Source organism: Crotalus tigris, unplaced genomic scaffold, assembly GCF_016545835.1.
Source record: "Crotalus tigris isolate CLP2741 ecotype Arizona unplaced genomic scaffold, ASM1654583v1 scf7180000017834.3080900, whole genome shotgun sequence".
Classification (NCBI taxonomy): Eukaryota; Metazoa; Chordata; class Lepidosauria; order Squamata; family Viperidae; genus Crotalus; species Crotalus tigris.
In genome coordinates, this window is record NW_024096662.1 from 789,340 (window position 1) to 807,766 (window position 18,427).

The following is an 18,427-nucleotide window of genomic DNA, read 5'->3' on the forward strand; positions in this document are numbered from 1 at the left end:
ACTTGACACTCCCAGACCAGAAGCCCTTATAAACAGAAGAACACTGACAGTGACATCCTCTAAACTCCACTGAAGATGTTACCTAGCCTGGTAATGAAACGTTTGGAAACCAACCCGCAAGCTCGGAGAACGAACCTTCACCCTCATTGTTTGCTCTGTGATATTTGAATATTTTGTGATTGGCTATATCCACAAAGGCAACTATTTTATGACACCACTCAGAATAGCATGCTCTCAAAATTCCAAATGTGCCCACCAGTCCAAAAAAGTTGGGGACGTCCATGAGTCTTAACAACCTGGCAAGTTGATTATTATTTTACATGCAGAGAGTTGGGATCACAAACAACTTACTATACTCAGGGTGAAAGTTAAATTTTGAACCCTGTCCTCTGTCCAGTGTGCAAATCCAACATTGTATTCACTGACTGAAACAACTTGACTTAATTATAGGCTGTTAGAATATTGCATCTCAGTTCAAAATAGCAACTCAGAATAGAGGCAGATTATTGTGCTTGAAGCACTCATTAGAAAAGATACTTTTTGACTTGTAGCAACAAGAATGTCTTGACCATGGGCAATCAACCAGAGCTGGAGGTCATTGGTTAACCAATAAACTAACTGATCCACTGAGTACTGGGGTGCAGGGAAGAGGAAACTAATAGCTACGTTAATCCTATGCAAATTATTATTAGCAGCAGATTCAAGTCAAGTGAATTTTCGTTAAGTAAGATGCATACTGTACAGTTAAACATCTGATTGTGCCAAGCCAGTTTGTTGAATATATAGTTGCTTTAAATTATTCATGTACGGGATACATTCTACCACTATAGCTGGTTCATCTATCCTCCAGTAAGTAAAGCCATGACAGTTAAGTGTGATGCATGCACTTGCTCTAAATCTACATGCTTTGGGGGAAAAAAACACCACAGGCACAGATAAACAGAAACTATTTCTAGAAACAAATGCAAGATAGGAAAAATGTTGATAAGAAGCCATTTAGAAAATATTTCTTATAAATGTCTTCTGGTTTCCTTATCAAAACTAAATCAAGAGCCGGAAATAGATAATGTGACATGTTATGAATTGGACACAATAACAAAGAAGTTAACTGTTGCTAATAGCAGACCGTTATGCCTAGAAACTGAATCATTCTCAAATAAAGGTGGGGCAACATCCACTAAATTTATTGAAAGTTGTCATTCTTTCCAAGTCATGGGATTCCATTTATACAAATGCTACTTCAAACCCAAGAAGAAAAAAGAATATCTAAACAACATTAGTGTCTTTTACAAAGATTTCATGTGCTCAACATACATGCTTAATTATTGGTCATTCTCTTATACAATTAAAAATAAAATAAAACAGTAACTCCTTAGAGCAGGGATGGGCAATTAATTTTCCGAAGGAGCCACGTGAGAAACTGGGACTCTTGTGGAAGGCCACTGACACTGCCCTGCCCCTACCAACACAGTGCCCCCACCAATGCCCCCATAATGCCCTACCAATATCCCAACCACCACTGTGGGCCAAAGAACGATGACTGAAGGGCTGGATGTAGCCCGTGGGCCATAGAATGGGCAAGTCTGCCTTAGAAGAATCCCATGGACTGCAGATGGACAATATTTTAGAAGAGTATTCATCCACTTTTGATCACTACAACAAAAAAAGATGCTGAAGCCCTAGAAAGAATGCAGAGAAGACCATCAAAAATGATAAGGGGTCTGAAGGCTAAATTGCATGAAGAATGGCTGGGGGAACTAGATATGTTTAGCCTAATGAAGAGAAGACTTTGGGGAGATCTGAGAAGTGTCTTCCAATATCTGAAGGGCTGCCATAGGAAAGAGGGCATCGATTTATTCTCCATAGCACCTGAGGGCAGGATATGAAGCAATGGATGGAAATTTGTCAGAGGGAGTTCCCATGTGGAAATAAGGAGAAATTTCCTGATACAGAGAATAATTATCAATGGAACAGCTTGCCTCCCAGAATTGTGGGTGTTCCATTGCTCAGGCTTTTCAAAAAAAGATTGGGCAGCCATTTATCAGGGATAGTAAGGACTCCTACTTTGGACAGGGGGGTGAGTTAACTGTTGAGACTCTAGAAAGAGTACAGAGAAGAGCAACAAAGATGATTAGGGGACTGGAGGCTAAAACATATAAGGAACGGTTGCTGGAATTGGGTATGTCTGGTTTAACGAAGAGAAGGACAAGGGGGGACATGATAGCAGTATTCCAATATCTCAGGGGCTGCCACATAGAAGAGGGAGTCAAGCTATTTTCCAAAGCGCCTGAAGGCAGGACAAGGAGCAATGGGTGGAAACTAACCAAAGAGAGAAGCAACCTAGAACTAAGGAGAAACTTTCTGACAGTTAGAACAATTAACCAGTGGAACAACCTGCCTCCAGAAGCGGTGAATGCGCCAACACTGGAAGTTTTTAAGAAGAAACTGGACAGCCATTTGTCCGAAATGGTATAGGGTTTCCTGCCTGAGCAGGGGGTTGGACTAGATGACCTCCAACTTTATTATCATCATTATTATTATTATTAAGGTCCCTTCCAGCCCCATGAGTTCTAGAGGGAACCCACAAAATAGCCCAATGATAACTTAGAATACAAAGTGGCCACAAAAATTGATCATTGGAATCCTAAATAACTTCATTCTATACTGCAACCTTTTGTTGCAAGCCCCTCCCTTAATAACATCCTTCTCTTACTACAAAATACTATACTTAGAAGTAGGTTCTATAGAATCCATTGGGGCTTATTTGAATGTAGATGACCCATGGGATTCCCAATTCATTTGTAAATGCACCATTTCATTGGTGCCATTGTTCAATGTGCTGAAATTCTTTTTACTACTGAATATCATAGGTGCAGAAGCCAAGTCATCCAACTCACAGGTATCTGGGGTTAGCACAACAGACTTGGTCACGTCCACATACAATCATTGCATAATGAATCCAGATGTTGCTGAATGAGATCACTGTTGGCCATTTTGCAGCCATATTTCTTCTATTCCTCCTTATAAAGAGTCAAGTTGTACATTATGACAGGGAGATGTGATATTTCCTTCTGTTTTTTTTCTTTTGCTTTAATTTGGCAATAGAAAAGGATAATTCTAAATTAGAACTGTGGGAAGTCATCCCCCCAGAGAAGGAAATATTAAAAGGGCAGAAAAATATATTTTCTCAAAGGATCTTAAAGAGACAGAAAAGCATGCCCAGTTTTCTTAATAGCCCCAAGCAAAAACCAGCTCTGTAGAAATACAGATGTAAAGCATTCAGGAAGGTTGAAGCTAGAAGATTAAGAAGACAAAAACACCTAAAATCTACATACCCCACCCAAACTTTAAGACAGGACATAATAGGATTAACCCACAGATACCACAGGGCACAGTCAGACTCAGGTTCATGCCACAGGAACAACTCCAAACAAAAGACTCCAGAGGGTATAAAAAACACTCCCTACATGTGCTTGCTTCCTTTTCTTCCAGAGCCATCTTTCTGTCTGGCTCTCCTCTTCAATAAACTGCAAACTTCTTTCTAAAGCAGTCACCATGTTGTTTATTCCCAGCTTGGACTGAACCATGATGAAGACTTTTCCTTCAACAGAACAAAGAAGTGCTGAAGAAAGAATGTTTTAATTTAATTGTCTTCTCTTCCTGCTTCTTTAGATGAACCTACTTTTCCTCCTAGAGCAGAAAGCAATTTCCAAAGGGGATAGGGATAAGAAAAAAAAAATATCTCCAAACATCCACTCTTCTTAATATGTGGAGGACAACATAGTTGAAATAAAAATGCCAGGTAAGTGGATTGGTCATTTATGTGCATGTTATTACAATCCAAAATGTTCATAGTCCCATCAGTTATGGCTTTCTCATAAAATAATTCCAAGCCCCTCCAAAGAGTGCTATCTTTTTTCTATATTCTTTTCTATATCTTTTTTCTTCTTTAATGATGTAGAGATTATCCTGATGCAAGGAATTCCTGTATGAGACGAATAGGCAGAGCTGGGGTGGAGTTAAATTCTGTTGACCCTTAACTACCTATCCCCAATTTAGCATTGGTTAGTTGACTAGATTCTTGTATATAGACTTGAACAATAAATCTTCTTGACAGCAACCTAATGTATGATCCTGATTCTTTGCACCTGATAGTTCCACTGCTGAAACTACATTTACATTTTTTAAAATTAGAATGCTGTTTGAAAACCAATGACAGAACTGGAAAAACAGGATTAGGAAAAATTAGGTCAGGAAAAAATCTCTTAATTCTGTGCTCCTAACATTACTAGCAAGAGACTCCAGTGTTATCACATCTCAGTTGCACTATTCAGTCATTACAAATGCCAGATTGTGAATTGTTCTAGAACTGACAGGATGTTCCTACTGAAACAGGAGAGAGCATTCTGTAAAATAAGGTTCAGCTTACAAGCCTATATGTCTCATATTTTTGCACAAGATTTTTAGGTTTAGCAAAGTCTAGGCCTATTTCTATTACGGTATGTTACATTTCTCAGTCTGAGGATATTATATACAACCCATTTGGGTTCAGTGATCAGTGGAGAATCTTGAATGATATTTCATTTTAAAAATAAATTTATTTCTTTTAAATATAACTATGCTAAACTGGTTTTCATTAAAAGTGGCCCCGATAATTATCTAAAGGTTACCACTAGTATTTAAGAATGGAAGGAACCTCATTCAGAGTTACTGTATGTAACAAATAGCTGTTTGAAGTTTTAAAGAACTCCAGGAGTTCTGGACTGCATTCTTCATCATTCCCAGTCAGTACAGTCTGAGATGCTGACAGTTGTCATCCAATATACTTGGAAAACAACAGACTGTGGAAGAAAAGATCCATGCCAATTCTGTGACATTTATGAAATAAGGGAGATGGCTTAGGAGAAATTAGGCAAAGCATGTGGAATTGCTAAATTAATTTGCCTCAGGTTACTTCCACCATGGAATTTGCAAGAAGAGTTGGACTACAACTTCCACTCAAACTAGCTGAGATTGACGGGATTTATAATCCATCATATAGGGGACCTTTTGGTGGGGGGAAAGTGCCCCAAGCTAAGCTTCGCAGCTATATGGCCTAAAGAAAAAAATATGAACTGGAATCAAAATTCTTTTTCCCCCATGCAAACCTCTGTGACTTATTAACAGATGAAATTCAATAAGGAAAACTACACAGCAAGAGACCTTTTGGCCCAAGAGCGGTGTCACATGATACCAAGGTCCCTTCCAATTCTGTTATTCTATGTTCTAGGCAGCTACTCGGATTAATCAATTGCAAGGATTGTTGAAATGCATCTACATGTGACAGCCATGTTGCATTTATTTGTTCAAAAGAAGTCCATGCAAAATTGGACCATTTCATAGTGGTTTTATTTTCTATTCCTCTTGTTTTTCTTTAAGTTTGTGCATAGCTAAAAAAAAAATGATGGCTGGATAATTCTCTTCAGCTGTATTCTGCCACACCATGCAAAATGTTTTCTCCCCTCAAAGAATGCCAGACTTTCTTATATAACTACAAGGAATCTGCAGTTCCTTTGAGTCATATAAACAACTACTTGTTTACTGACTCAGGGAATGCATCTAATTTACCTGCTTTGAAATGGTCACAAACTAGTTAGAGCTGGTAGTTATTTAACAGTATTAAAGTTCACAAGGTTGTATGTATTCCTATTAAATATCTTATGGCACAATCATTATATCCAATGGGCTAAAAAGGATTCCAAAATGCTGACTTTTTTTTTAATGGTTTTCTGCCCTAAGAAATGCTTTCATAAGAATGTGTCTGAAAGAAAAGTCTTTCTGCTGTAGCTCAATATAATTTTCTGCTCTGCCATGGCATTTTTCTCTTCTACTCCAGTGAATCACACATGGTGTGGCTGAAACAAGCACTCTTAAAAGAAAGCTTTGGAGGGGATACCGGTTGCATTTCTCCATGAGTTCCTGTTTCAAGACTGTTCCCTTCTTATCTGAGAACACCAGGAGAAGAGATATTATAAAAACAAGGAATGCTTGCATGTTAGTACTGCATGTGATTGGCTATAAAAATAGAATGCACTTTAAAATGTAACTCATGGAAAACATGTTATATATATCAGAAACATCTAAAAGCTGGAATCATATTGATTCATTCTTCTCTCACTAAGCTTTGGTCCTTTGAATCTCACTCATTCATTCAGCCACATGCTTCTTATCACTTTCAAATGTGTACCACCATGTGGTACAACAATATTTTTTATAAATAATAAAAAAGTGCATAACTGAGAGGTAGGGTAGTAGGCTACCATATCCACTGTTCCATCTGTGCAGCTTCCTCTCATATACACCCAAACCAATGGATGCACGACCTTATTTAAATTCAGCTTATGAACTATTAGAATAGAGTAAAATAGAGCTGGAAGGGACCTTGGAGGTCTTCTAGTCCAGCCCCCCACTTAAGCAGGAGAACTTATGCCATTTCAGACAAGTGACTGTCTAGCCTCTTCTTAAAAACCTTTAGAGATGGAACGCCCACAATTTCTGAAGGCAAGCTGTTCCACTGGTTAATTGTCCTCACTGTCAGGAAGTTTCTCCTTAATTCCAGGTTGCTTCTTTCTTTGTTCAGTTTCCAACCATTGTTTCTTGTCCTGCTCTCTGGTGCTTTGGTGAATAATGTGACCCCCTCTACTTTGTGGCAGCCCCTCAAGTACTGGAATAATTATATATTTGTGTTCCTATATATATTTCCATCTACGTTCATTTGATGCATTTGAATTGATAAAATGCTGATTTCTTCTCCCCTTGCTTATTGCTGCTTAAATTCATGTCTGATCACCACTATGTTTAGGCATAAAATACTTTTAAAATTCTGACTGAACATGTTGCATGAACCAGGCAGTTCTAGTTTATTAAATCCATTTAGCAGACTAGGACTTTAGATGACATGTGAAATCAACTAAACGCTCATCTACCACAGAAAAAGGGCAATTCCTCTGCCCTTAAAAATCTTCATTAAAAAAAAGGTAGGGCCCTTTTAATAATAATGATCTTGGGACTAGGGTGTCAATCAGGGACAAGATTCTTATTAAAAGGGCCAGAATCTGATCTTCCCCTACCTTTTTTTAAATGAAGATTTTTAAAAAATCAAGCAAGCCAATACTTGAAGTCTTGAAGGAACAACTTCTATATAAGGTGTGGTTCACACTGATTCTTTCAGAAGGAAACAATAACACAACTTCTGCTTTAAAGTGCGATATGAATATGGCATTCTTCCAGAAACCTGAAGAGTTAAATGTTTTCTATGTTCCCTTCTGAAGATCTTAGAAACAGGAAAGTGTTCAGTCTTTTAGCCCTGCTCCACAGCTGAGTTTAAATACAAAGCCATGGAGGGAAACCAATATTCTGATTGCCAGGCAGGGTGAAGTAAATCAGAAAGGAAATGTCTGATCATATTTCCATCTTCCTCATTTTGCCTCCTTTTCTTCTTATTCAGGAGGTAGGTAGAGAGAAGGGAATACATAAAAAGAAGCAGCACTTCCATTAAGAAATTCTGGGTGATAGAAATTTCTCATCTGGAAAAGACTGGGCCAGTCTGCTGGTCTGAGCTGATCCCCTCCGGGTTTCAAAACTGGGAAGGTGGTTTCCACCTTCAGTTTCAGTTTCATATGAAAATCATATTGTGTAATAGTCATGTTTTGTACTGTGTTTTGACTTCTTTCAATGACGTCACAATACATTCTAATCATGGGTAGTCAATCTTGGCTCTTTTATGACTCGTGGACTTCAACTCCCAGAATTCCTGAGCCAGCATGGCTCAGCTTGGAAACCTCTCCCTTTCCTCTCAGCATGGCTGGCTCAGGAATTCCGGGAGTTGAAGTCCACGGGTCATAAAAGAGCCAAGGTTGACTACCCCTGTTCTAAATGGATGAAGGAAGCTAATTGTCTGGATACCTCCCAGACAAGTCCAAGTCTGGACACAGGCCTGAGCCAGCAGTGATGATGCTTGGGAATAATTTACAGCAGGATAGCCACAAGGATGGGTTCTATGCTGGCCCTTCTTAATCTCTTGGCAACTTTTAAAAACTATCAGTCACAGTATTCTCCTGCTCAGGTGATGGAAACTGAAGGCATGGTGTTATAGTGGTCTCTTCCCATATCCAGGATTGAGGAAAGAGAGATGCATTTGCTTTATGGGGTAAAACAGGATGCCTTATGTCCTCGCTTTGTGGGATGCTCCAGGCTTGATTTTCTATTTAACATCTGCCTGAGGATGCTGAATAGAGTGATCCATCACCCTGGACTTAAGTAACATCAGTATGCTGATAATGCCTACTGTAGTTATGGACCCTAGACCAGCTGGATTCTGTATGTGTCTGAAGGCTGTGGGAGTCTTGAAATGGAAGAACTGGTTTAAGATAATAAACTCTAGCAATATTGGGTGACAGTTGATTTTGAGGCTACCTAAATCAGGAGATCATCCATATTTGGTTTTTTGGATGAGTTCACATTATCCCGGGAAGATCTATTTTGGAATTCCTTTAGACTCAGAATGTCCGCTTCAAAAGTGGCACCCACGGCTAGGAGGCCTTTGCACAAATTCAATGTATGCCAATTGCATCTGTTCCTGGATTGGATCCATACTTGTGATCATTAATGCATGAGTCACCTCTTATTTGGCTACTGTAATATTGTCTAAATAGGACTGCCCTTGAAAAATCTGTTGGAAGCTACTATTGGTCTAGGGCACAGTGACACAAGTAGTTTATGGGCATACTGAAGAATGCAGTACCTGATTGTGCGTGCTGTACTGGTTGTGAGCGGGTTTTGCACTATTGCATGCTCTTCAAGATGCTGATCACCACCTATAACCCTTCATGGCATTTGAGCTATTTTCTTATAGGACTGTTAACATCCAAATTCTTATTCTATAAGCTCTAATAAGGTTGCCATGTCCGGGGTCCCATCACTCAAGTAGTTATCATTTTATGAGGCTCAGAGGACGTGCCTTCTTTCTCACACCTGCTCCTTGAGATTTTTATGGCCCTGACCTACCTGCCTTTTGAAGACATAGCTCTGCCCCCAGGCATTGAATCAAGACTTCTGAGATCACTATGCGAACTGTCTTCCCTGTGATGTGTTTTACATTTTTGGTTTATTATTTGTTTGTTGCCGATTTTAATAGTCACCTTCAGTCACATGGGGAGTGGGTAGCCATATAAATTGACATAATAACCTAAGTAAATAAATACATTCTTCAACTTATCAGTCTTCCCCAACCAGATACCCTCTAGATCAGAGGTCCCCAACCTTTTGGGCACCAAGGAACCAGATCCGTGGAGAAAGGTTTTTCCCTAGGCCAGAGAGTGCGTGGTTTTGTGTGCTGTCTGCATCCCACGGATGGGGCTTTGCTTGTTTGTGCAGACTGATTGCTGGCATGCCACGGATCGGTACTGGTCCACGGACCGGGGGTTGAGGACCCCTGCTCTAGATATTTTGGAATATAATGTTCATCATCCTTGGAGGGCATCCTCCTTAGCTGGAATGAATGGAAGTTATAGTCCAGCAAAGCTGGAAGAGTCATTACTTTCCTGGAGTAATAAGATAAGATAACCTTTATTGTCATTTTTTTTACTGTGGGCACAACGGCACACATCAAAAATGAAATTTAGTTGCCCGCTCTCAAAATGAAACACATACATGACACAGAAAGTGCACAAATGATGCTCCCCAGCTTAAGCTACAAAGATCAGAGTAAGCAAAGGTTGTTCATCTAAACCTCATCTTTTAGAGCTGGAAGCATAGTCTGAATCTGGTTCTGAATTGCCAATTCCTTATTCAAATTACAAAATTGAGTTGCATATATAGGTTACATCAAAATTCAGGGGATAGAAAGCACGCTGAGATAACCACAAGCTCGGGGTGCTTGGCAAGGACTGTGTATCCACCCTGTCCTGGGGGAGAAGGCATTACAATCTAGTTAACTAAAATTATCTGAAAAAACAGAGGGCTCCAGTTTATGACAGAGCCTTTTCATTCAAAGAGACTTGTTGCCAGTCAGCAGAGAAGATAAAGTGAGGTTGAAGGAGCCTTGTGGGTAGCTTGGGATTCTGGGCTGGGACTCGCAGTTAAACTTATCTGGGCAGTGTGTTAGGTCAGGAAGACAGTAGCCACAGGTCACATTTTTTGAACCCTGCCATTCTGAAGGAGCTGAAGCCTGCTTATTTTAATTGATGGTTAAACAAAATGGTTGGAGCTAAGAGGGGCACATAAAAAAAGAAAGAATCCATAGCCTTTACTTCCCCCCCCCCAAGAGATTTGGTCATTTCTGTATTACTTTTTGCTATACCTGCACTTTCAAAAGCAGTTTTGTTTGCAGACATTAGCAAATGAGATGGGTGTGACTTGAAACTACAAGTTGCAATGTGAAGAACTGTGGAATTAAAATGCTACTTATCCACTTCATCTTCTTTCAAGGACATTCCCCTCCTTAGCCCCTAATTTTCGGTTTCTGCCATTGGGGAATTTTTTTTATGGCACAAGGTTAGCCATAATCAAGGGATTACATTGGGAGGGAGGGGAAATCACTATTGTAAATCAGTTCCTAAATTCACTATGAGTTGTACGTAACATACAATTACAAAGGCTGGTGTCTAGAGGTCAAATTGCTATGAGCAATATAAGAACAAGCCAAATGCTTTAAGTGGGAAAGCTGACCAGGGCATCCATGTTCTCAGTACTGCCAATACCCAACTGAGCTAGTTTCTTAAAATCCACGATAAACCAACTTCAGAGTCAAAACATTACAGGTAGTCTTTGATTTACAACCACAAATGGGCCTGGAGTGTTCATCGCTAAGCAATGCGGGTCCTTGCATTGCATCCAATCCTATGACTTTTTTTGCCCTGGTCTTTTAAGTGACTTTCGCGGTTAATAAACAAATATAAATAGTTCCCCCACTGACTTTGCTTGCTGGAAGTCCCCTGAGTTTTATTTATTTAGCCTACAGCAGCAATGCTAAACACACGTCACAATTACACTCCCAATAAGCAAATATGAAAGGATTTACTTTTTTTTACAAGTTCAAAGGTAGACTATTTATATAGTCAATAGGTGATGGAGCTGCATACAGAAAGTCTCAAGGGTTTTATTGCCAGGCAATAAAAATCAGAAAAGGCTCTGTTCCACCCATTACATCACTCATGAAGGTCACCAAGTTGGGGTGGCTTCTTCCACCACTAATTACTAGTTTCTGCGATACTCAAGTATATCTCAGTCTAGTTTGGAAGCCTCCTTGAGCTTTCCATAGAGGAAATGCAGATTCCTTTTCCCTCCATTTTCCAATCGACACCTCTTGCTGCATAAAGGAGCCTTCCCCAACTGGAAAACCCAAGGATGCTATTAGACTAAGTCTTCCATAATAATGCCTACCAGCCACACCGACTCAGGCTGGAGGACACAAGTTTAAGGTGTCAAAGACTTGAAGAACTGATATTCGCCCTTCAATAAATTTTTTGGGCAGCTATCAACATTCTTGGGCAGCTATCAAATTTCTTGGGGAGCTATCAACATACATAAAGATAAGCTCACTATCTACTGTAAAACATGCAAGTTAAATGTGGTCCTGTAGGTATACGTGTGTTGTCCAACTCTGTTAGTTGCCTTTGTAATTCATACATTATAAAGCCAGGATAAAAGCCACGCAATTAGACAATCAAGCGCTAAGTATAAATGTTTCCCGGAATTCAAGCCATATCACAATAGGAAGCAGGTGAATTTCCCTAGAGTCAGCATTTCAGTTAGAACTGCTGCCTCTCTCCTCTAGCTACGCCCTGGATGGTGGGGGAGCCTGGTAATAAATGCCTACTAAAAGCAACAGGGAGCACACGGAGGCAGGCCTTGGTATAGCCACCACACCCACTATAAGGAAAGCCAGAGATCAAATTAAAATAGAGCTGCCCAAACAAATTATGAAACATCTTCATAGCAGCAAGCAAACCAGAGAACCACCTATTCTTATTAACAGCTACAGTTTCTTATACAGGAGATCATTGAGGAAATCACCTCTAGGCCAATGGTTCTCAACCTGTGGTCCACAGACCCCTTGGGGGAGGCTGTGATGTTGTCACGGGGTGTCTGTGAAGGCTTGAAGAAATGTCATGATTTAAATCTTGAGTTAAGTCTTGCGGGGGATCTGTGGCCATGGCCAATGGCCACAAAAGGTATTTAAAGGGGGTCTGTGGTGAAGAAAAGGTTAAGAACCACTGGCCTAGGCTTATTCTGGACAAAGTCTCTGTCACAAGTCACAGAATCTCATAATTACGTCGACTAAACAGTAATCCAAGACAGCCTCTGAGCGTATGCAGAAGGTTTGTCAGCAGACGTAATCGCTCACGCTCTGCTTCCTCATATAGACCTAGGGCAACCAAAGTATAGGTAATCCTCGACTTACTACAGTTCATTTAGTGACCGTTCAAAGTTACAACGGCTCTAAAAAAAGTGACTTGGGAACATTTTTTACACTTTCAACCTTTGTAGCCTCCTCATGATCATGTGACCAATATTTGGACACTTAAACTGGTTCATATTTATGACGGTTGCAGTGTCCCAGGGTCATGGGATCAACTTTTGCGATCTTTTGACATGCAAAATGGGTGGGGAAGCCAGGTTAACTTAACAACCTTGTTACTAACTTTATGAACTGCAGTGATGCACTTAATGACTGTGCAAGAAAGGTGATAAAACGGGGCAAAACTCACTTAACACACATCTCACTTAACAACAGAAATTTGGGGCTCAGTTGTGGACGTAAAGTCAAGGACTATCAGTACTACCTTTTACAATAGCACAGAAGCTCCTACTCCCCCGCCTGTTGAAATATTCTAGAGACTCCCAGCAGCCAACTCAAAGCTCCAGGTTTGGGGGCACCCGCTGAACGCCGTTTTTGTTTTTGCCCGTCGCCACGGTGGACTTCGGAAAGGAAGCAAACACCCAGTGGCTCAAAAACCTCCTCCGAAAGAGAACTGCGCTCCTCTAGATCGGTTATCCGGATTAAACCCAAAAGCCGTGAGAAGTTGAACTGCAGGCTCGACTGGAGCCAGGACGGAAGAAAAAGATCCCGAAGCCCGTAGGACTCGATCCCAGCCGGCCAAACTACCCCGATAAAAGGCCACCGGCGACTCTTAAGCCTTAACTACTTTTTTCCAGACTTACCGCCGCAACCGGCTCGCGATGTCGCCCCACCAGGAACTTTCGCAGCCGCTTCACCCCTCGCGCTGATGTTCGCAACAAGTCTGACAGCCTCCGGAGAAGGAGGGAGGGCGGGGCACATCAGGAAAAAAACAGAGGCGGCTCCTGGACCCCGCCCCCGCTGCCCTAAAATAACCTCCAGAGGCGCCCCCCAGAGGCGTGCTCGGGAAAGTACAGATGGAAAGTTTGTTAAAAGGTTGGAGGCGCTGGGAAAGCAAGCGGAAGGTTCTTTGGAAGCGGAAGTCTCCGCCCCGACGAGCCGAAAGCTTGCAACATTTGTGACATGGGAGTGCTTTGGCTCAGAAACTTGCTGTCTAGTGCTCTCAGTGGTGGTGGACTACTTGCCTGTCTCTGGGTATTCTGGCTGGGGGTGATGTAAGTTGTAACCTACGCAGAGAGCACCAGGAAAAGGAGGAGTGTTTTGGTCATCTTGGCAGCAGCTTGCACTGGAAATAAATGAAGAGTGAAACTGAACGGGGACATTAGCATTGTCATTTCTGATGGTTAGGTTTCAGAATAAGGGACTATGAAGTCTGGCAATGCATAGTTGTATTTTTTTCCCCAAAAAAATGTCACATACATGAGTGTTCACCAGAATTTTTCTTGGGCTTGAAGGTGAACAGCGTAGGGTGCAGTTATAATTTGTGCGCGCACAGTGCATTGCTACAATGTGACTTTTTTTCATGCCTGTCTGCTTTGAATAGAAACATGTGAAACTGGTTTGCATTGACTCAGACTGTGCTTTACATAGTTCATCACTGACTGCATCAAATTGTTAACCACTCTCCTGGGTTTCAGACCAGTCTTTCCCAGCCTTAACTGGAGAGGCCGGGGCCTAAATGGGAAACCTGCATGCAGAGCTGACGTTCCATTCCTGAGCTGCAATCCTTCACTTTTGTCTTGGGGCTCCTTTGCTCAGCCTGTGCTTAGCAGCACAAAGACACCCCACTAACTGCTTAATGAGGACATCAATGCCCAGTGTCATCCTTAGCCCAACACGAAATCAGTATCTGCTTGTCTTTTCTTGCTCCACTTCAGAAGCAGGGTTTTGGGGTGTCTTCCAGCACAAGCTCTACTATCTGGTCTGTCTCACGTGTAATCATAATGACATAAGGCAGTGTTTCCCAAACTTGACAATTTTAAGGCATGTGGACTTCAACTCCCAGAATTCCACAGCCAGCATTGCTGGCTGTGGAATTCTGGAAGTTGAAGTCCACATGCCTTAAAATTGTCAAGTTTGGGAAACACTGACATAAGGTAAGAGGTGGGGGCCTGCCTTTCACACACTGACTTCCTGAGGTTGCTGCAGATGCATGCTCTCTCTGGTTCCCAGTGGATTTTCAGGGCCCTTTACATTTTGGCAGGAGGAGAATGGGGCACCAAAATATCATGATTTCTCACCACAGAAGGGAAAACAAAAGAAATAAGGTGACCAGCTTTTTTACAATGAGGAGGACACAAATAAATTGAAGAAAAAAAAGTGAGTCTAATGCATGCGTGTGTGCTGTGTCGTGTTTCGGTAAGAAGTAAACAAAGCCACTTGCGTGTGGCGGCACTCTCTCAAAACAATTTTGTGCAGAGCGCATGCGTCTCACAATCGTGTCTCACCACACTGTACCGAGCCTTAATGAATCGTCATGTCAAATACAAATATGTCACATCACACGCAATGGATCGGATTGGCATTGATCGAATACGGAGATTTACAGATTAGTCTTCAAATATCGAAAAGGAGGACATGTAGGAGGACACTTTTTGAGAGAGGACAGAACTTACAAAAGAAGGACTGTCCTCTCTAAAGGAGGACGGTTGGTCACCTTAAAAGAAAGTCAGTTTCTGATGCTATTTTGATGCTGGTAGTGAAGGAGCTATTCTCCTTCATTTCTCCCCTCCCTTGAAAAACAGTAAGGTGGAAGGGAGAACAGGTTAAAGATCTCTTGCATCATATACAACTTGACTCTTTGACCTTACGTGAGATTTCTCCATTTTTATGAGGTAGAACATTTCAAAACAGGTTTCTGCACATGATTCTTTTTAGATATTTCCAGAACCTTATAGTGTTTCTATAACATTTTTTAAAGTAAGAAAGCCCAGATTTGTGTTAACCTCAACACAATATCCTTACTTATGTGACTGCATTTTCCTGGTTGTTGGTTCTGTGCCTGGGGCTGGAGCCCTGTTTCCTAGCTATGTTGAATGCCTTGTCTGATTCTCCAGCTGCTGTGTGGTTTTGTTTTTTGTGTGTTTAAATTTAAACGTTCTTTTAGTAATTGTAATAGATTTTTATTTATTCAATTTACATGGCTTTTAAATAAATAAAATCATTCTCTGAAAGAAGATCAGTTGTTTTGTTTTGTTTTTTGAAAAACCACGTTGGTGGTCCTTAAGTTAGCTTGAAATATATTCAGTTTTTTCTCCAATTAATCAAAATGTATTGTTAGTATTGAAGTCACTGAAAAGGAGAATAGACAAGGCAACTTTTTTCTTTCTCTTTGTCCCACAAGCACATAACAAGCATTTATTCATCCCAAAGTGTCATGAGACCACACATCTCGTGCAATATAATCCTGGGAGGCTAACAACAATAATATGCAACAATAAAAAAAACTAAACAAAATTAAACTCATTACACACTATCAAGATGCCATTGCACTTTCATCCCAAATCCACATATGTTGGGCTCATCTCTTATCCTGATCTAGTGCTTGATGGAAGAGGTCTTCACAACCTTCATGAAGCCTCCATATTTCATAGGGCAGGGCTTTTCAACCCTTTCACCCATTGTACCACTTTTAGGATATGGCAACATCCAAGTACCACCAGTCGCCTAGCAAGGTATCAAAACTCAATGACCAGGGAAAAAAAGGGGAAAAAGTGATAAAGTACAGGTAGTCCTCAACTTACAACAGTTCGCTTAGTGACTGTCCGAAGTTACAATGGCACTGAAAAAAGTGCCCCCCAAGCCACAACCAAGCAAGACACTGCCTGCTCGCCCGGCCCTGCTCTTCCTCCTGTCCAAGGTTTTCATTGTTGTCAGAATTTCTGTTGAGGATTGGCAGCATGGGTGGGATGGGGGGGTGTTTGGTTTTTATTCCCCCCATCTTCTGGGTGGTTGCAGCAGGTTTGGTCACTTCACATGACTCTGGAACACTGTGACCGTCATAAATATGAATCAGTTGCCAGGAATCTGAATGTAAATCACAAGATCCTGGAGATGCTACAACATTCCAGCTGATCAGCGCTTCTTCTGGACTCAGTGGAAGCACCAGGATCAGTGCTGCTTTCCAGCTGACTGGTGCTTCTTCGGGGCTCAGCAGAAGCACCAGGATCAGCTCCGAGCTCCAGCTGGAGCCTGGTGCTGATCCTGGCGCTTCTGCTGAGCCCTGACAGTCCTGAAGAAGTGCCAATCAGCTGGAAAGCGGCACTGATTCTGGCGCTTCCTCTGAGCCCTGACAGCCCTGCAGCTCCAGCCGTTTCTCACTCAAGCTTCTGCGATGCTGCCACCGGTTCAGTTCATTCCCCTCCCCTGCTACCACTTTTCTAGGATGGTTGCATACCACTTGCCAGGTGACAATGTACCAGAGGTGGTACCCGTACCACTGGTTGAAAAGCCCTGTTATAGGGGAGTCTGGTCCACAGGGCAGGTACACTGTGGAGAAGGTCCTCTTCCTAGGTCCCAGACGGCTGTTCAGAAGGCATCCGAGCATTTATTCTACCCAGCTTCCTTTTCTTGTTTTGGCCACAGACACAGCTAATGAGCACGCTGATGTGGAATGAGAGGAGGAATAATAATCAGACCCATTTGGCATATCAAACTATTTGACGATACAGAGTTGGAGACGGTATATTTATTTATATTTGACAGTTCTGAATCGGCCATCTCCCTTGAGGGATTCTGGACGGTGTACAATAAAGATTACTCTAGTGCTAGACTCCCTCCCTTCACCCAAGACTTCTTTAAGCCCCTTAAAGTATGTAGGAAGAATTACAAAAAAAGCCTTAGGTAAACTGGTCATTGCTGTAGAGATTAATAGTGTCCACACTGTGGCACTCTGGCTCCATTGGTGCCTTTTAAAGATGTTAGATGACTTCATTTCAAGTTTGATAGCGTCTATGAAGATGAAGAGTTTCTATGAAGAGACAGTCTATTTCAGTGGTTCTCAACCTTTTTAATGCCGCGACCCCCAACCAGTCGTAAGTCGAGGACTACTCAACCGGTCGTAAGTCGAGGACTACTCAACTGGTGCAGCACCTTTTGCAGAATGGGACTTTTGGAGGGCTCAGCAGGGCAGAGACAGCCTGGACAATTCCTATTGGCTTTTGAAAGCCAATAGAATTAGACTCTATTCAAGAGAGTCTATTCTATTGGCTTTCAAAAGCCAATAAAATAAAAGGGAGTAGTACAGCTAAGGAAAAGGAGGAAAAATGGCGGACTGCGTTGTTTGGCGACCCCCATGAAATGGTCGTTCGACCCCAAATGGGGTCCCGACCCACAGGTTGAGAACCACTGGTCTATTTCTTGGGAAGTTGAGAGAGGTGTACTGGAGTTGAGCAGCACACCCTGCAAAGCAAAAGGAGAGGAACACATGCTGTGAGTCTCAGTTCCTACTACAAAACAACAACTTTTTTTTTTTAACTTACTAGAAGGCAGGGATGAGTCAGGGCCTTTTTAGTGTGTCTGGTCTGGCAAGCTGAGAGGGAGGAAGGGAGGAGGGAGGGAGGGAGGGAGGGAGGGAGAGAGAGGGGGGGGATCACCGCTGACGGTTTCCGGCAAAGCAAAAAGAGTTGGGATACCAGAGAATGAAATATTTTGGGGAATATTAAGAGGCAGGATAGAATATTTCCTCTAAAGGAGAAATGGATAAAAAAATCTTAACAAAGGCAGAAACAGCCCCTGCCTCAAGCAGAAACCTGAAGAGGCCAATCTTTAGAAATGCAGTTTTGTAATCCATTCAGAAAGACTATTCATAAGCAAAACACCTTCATCTACAGCTCCCACAGAAGGCTGGAGCTGATGGGATTAGAAAAATAAAACTCCTAAAATCTACATTTCCAACCCAACTCCAAGGACAGGACATGGCCTCCCAGCCACAAGGGGAGTCAGGCAACAATAATTAGAATACCAAAAGGGCACACTCAGGCACAGGTCAAAGTACATTTCACAAGGAATAGGTATCTCAAACACAAG

General features: G+C 41.7%; 1 protein-coding gene across 1 annotated transcript in view; it reads right to left on the minus strand.

The window, feature by feature from the left end:
• The window catches only part of LOC120307922 (protein lifeguard 3-like), a 54,511-nt gene extending 41,159 nt beyond the window's left edge, over positions 1-13,352 (minus strand). The window contains exon 1 of the mRNA XM_039343209.1: positions 13,204-13,352. The gene's annotated coding sequence lies outside the window, so the exon portion shown is untranslated. The remainder of the gene's footprint in view (positions 1-13,203) is intronic.
• Between the last annotated feature and the right edge of the window lie 5,075 nt (positions 13,353-18,427).